The sequence below is a fragment of the Hippopotamus amphibius genome, chromosome 6 (assembly GCF_030028045.1).
Source record: "Hippopotamus amphibius kiboko isolate mHipAmp2 chromosome 6, mHipAmp2.hap2, whole genome shotgun sequence".
NCBI lineage: Eukaryota > Metazoa > Chordata > Mammalia > Artiodactyla > Hippopotamidae > Hippopotamus > Hippopotamus amphibius.
In genome coordinates, this window is record NC_080191.1 from 121,870,899 (window position 1) to 121,874,071 (window position 3,173).

General features: G+C 50.2%; 1 pseudogene; it reads right to left on the reverse strand.

The window, feature by feature from the left end:
• Positions 1-225: 225 nt before the first annotated feature.
• On the reverse strand, positions 226-2,890 carry LOC130854957 (60S ribosomal protein L32-like; annotated as a pseudogene).
• Positions 2,891-3,173: the final 283 nt, after the last annotated feature.

Sequence of the window (3,173 nt, forward strand, 5' to 3'; positions counted from 1 at the left end):
TGGGAGCAGCTCAGCTTACCCTGAAGAGCCCAGTCTGGAGCTCAGCTGCCCGCTGTCAGTCCTTGCTCTGCCCCGTGCTCGAGCTGTGTGACCTTGGACAGTAACCTCTGTTTTCTCAGTTTTGTCTGTAAAATAGGGCGAGTGCTTGGAAGAGTGCCTGGCAATTAGTGCTAGGTGCCTTAGCTACTTCTTATTACTGGGTTGGGGTTTGTTTTTGGCCACATTTCACGGTTTTGTTAACGTGAACACAGTGTGCACACGAGCTGCCTCATTTTCTTCGCTGTGCAGCCTGGCACTGGGATTGGTGACTGGTGGCCCGCTGGGCTGCTCTCTCCACAATGGCTTTGTGTGTAGTTCTTGGAGGAGAGGGTGTGAGTGGTCTCAGCACAGGAGGATTTGTTGCCCATCAGTAGCACTTCAAGCTCCTTGACCTTGTGGACCAGGAACTTCCAGAAGCCACCGGGCAGCGTGTGCTTCGTGTCCGTGTTGCTCCCGTAGCTGAGGCTGCGCATCAAGGCTTGGCCCTTGAATCTCCCGAGCACCCTGTTGTCAGTGCCTCTGGGTTTTCCACCAGTTCCGCTTCATTCTGACGTATTGGTCTGACTGCTGCCTGATGAACTTCTTGGTTCTCTTCTTGACCATCTTAGGTCTCACGAGGGGTCTGAGGGTAGTCCTGACTCCGGGTAGGAAATGCTTCCACCTGCATAGGCAGCGCTGAAGAAGAGGGCTATTTACTGTTAAAGATTCGTTATTTAGGAACAGAGGATTTCTGTCTTCCCTCAGGAGTCTCCCTGGTCCAGGCACATCCCTGCACTCCCACCAGCACAGGCATCTGGAGCCAGCGCCCGGTTTTCAGCTTGGGAGCCTCGCTCGGGGTTGGGGCAGTTCCGTGGGGTCGTGGAGGAGCGTCTTGCCCCAGCAAAGACTAGTTGCTAATTCAACCTACAGTGACTGACAGAGTTTTGCCCCACGAGGCCTGCATCATTCCTGGCCTGTGAACACACCTGTGGGTGCAGAGAATAGGAAAACAGGCTCTGTGCCTGGCCCAGGAGGCCTTTTTAAATGGGCTGCTGAGTGAATGTCCCTGGGCTGGGTTTACCTTTTAAACCAGGCATCTCAAACGTGACTCTTTGAGCTTAACTATGGGGATTGGGGGGGAGCCTCGTGTTGGCCCCTCTGGCATTTAAGACTTTTCCCTCCCTAGATACAAAGATTGGGTGGGTCAGCTCTCTACCTGGAATTCTGTCTTTGCAAGATTTGGTCTCTTCATGACCTTGGGATAGTCCCTCACCTTCCTTCCTGCTCAGGCTTCTCCTGGGGAGTTGCTACTGATAAATTCACATGGAAAGCAGCTGGAAGTGTTAACGGACTTCTCCACGTAGTTCCTAGTCATCTGTTTTTGGTCATATAATAAGTTCACTCTCCCTCATGCTTGCTGGCTTCTCTGGGCAAGTGTTCTCTTGTTAACAGCTGCCCACACTTAAGAACGGAAAAATCCAGTTGCTGCCAGTTAGAACAAGCGTGTTAGTGGAAAGACAGAGAACTAGCTGGTACTGGACTGGGGGTGGGGTGGGGGATGAAGCGGTTGATTCCATATTTGAAACACAGAGCATATTGGTTTGAGACTTATCAGAGATGTGGAGCCCTTATCTTTCCATGGTCTCTTACCGGCTCATAGAAAATCAACTACTAACCTTCCTGGTGGGGAGAGAAGAGTATAGGGGCCTGGGCTGGTTGGAAAGGCAGTCAGGTCCGTGGGCGAGTTGCTAGAAAGGATTTGCCGTCTAAGACTCAGAGGCGGGTGACAGTGAGGTCCGCTAACCCCAACCTTCCTCCCCAAGAGGCAGTGTTGTTCTCCTTGGATCGGCTTATTTGCTCCTACCACACAATGACTTCTGAAGCCAGGCAAACGTCTCACTCTTTTCTCTGTCTTGTCCTCTCTTGACTCAATCCAACAGAACATGGGGTGGTAAGAGGCCAGTCTCTCAGGCTTAGCCAGGTTTTGGCCAGATCATTCATGCGGCTTGGTTATTCAGACTAAGCAAAGGGTCAACATAAAGAGTGTGGTTCACCTATTCATTCATTCATTCAGTAAAGACTAAGAACCTATCATTATACACCAGCTACTGCACCAGGCCCTGAATTTACAAAGATGCAAGAAAGTCCATATATAAGAAACAAGTTCCTGATTGTAGGTAATTTTCAGAGAATTTCCGAGAAACAAAGATTTTCACTGAGCTCCCCCACATTGAGAGTGAAGCTTGAGAATTCCCGCGTGGGGTGGGTGCCGTTCTATGATGCCCGAGCCTGTGAGCTGCAGGGACTTCCCTGCTTCCTCTTCCACAGAGGTCCCTCAAACAGCCCACCCCCCCACCACACACAGTCTCTTATCAGAGGAAGGAAGACAGGTCAAAGTGTGCAAAGTACACTGCCTACTTTCCCTATAAACTGTCTGTCTTCACTTAAAAATTTGTCAAGAACGTCAACAGATTGTCAAATGCAGCCTGTATTCTAATACTCCTTATTGAACATGACAAAATCCTACAGAAAAATTAGAATTTTGTTATAGGACAATGCATAGGAATTAAGGAATTTGGATACACACACGCAAATGGAAAGAAATGTCAACTAAAATTTCTCAAATCACAGCTCCTCCAAGTTCATCAAATGAGTAGACTGTGTTCCCGGCTTGTCTCGTCAATCCGTTACTGTATACCCAGTCCCAGTGCAGCGGTTGGTGCTTGTTGAGTCTTACAAACACCTACACAAAGCACACGGCCACCATGCAGGAGACCGTGCTCTCGCCTTCCAGCGGCTGACGGGCCAGGCCCTCCAGCGCCTCCATGGCCCGCATGCTAATGCTATGTGGGTGTCGCAATCGTTCTTCCATTTCTGTGCTTGTTCTGCCCGTGGTATTTCTCCCCAAACTTTTTTTCTCTCATCTGCTCCGTGTCCTGTATCATAATGATGGGGAGTGGTCCCAACCTGCCCCAGCAGGCACCTACCTCTCTGGCCTAACCCCAGCCAACCCTGCAACTTGCTCACGCTTTTGCCTTCCAGGCTCTGAGAAGCCTTTCAAAAGGGATTCAGCGTGGGGAGGACATGGGGGTAAATTCTCTCTCTTCAGCCAGCGGATTTTTTTGGCCAGGGCTGTCTTTAAGCTGTACAATCCA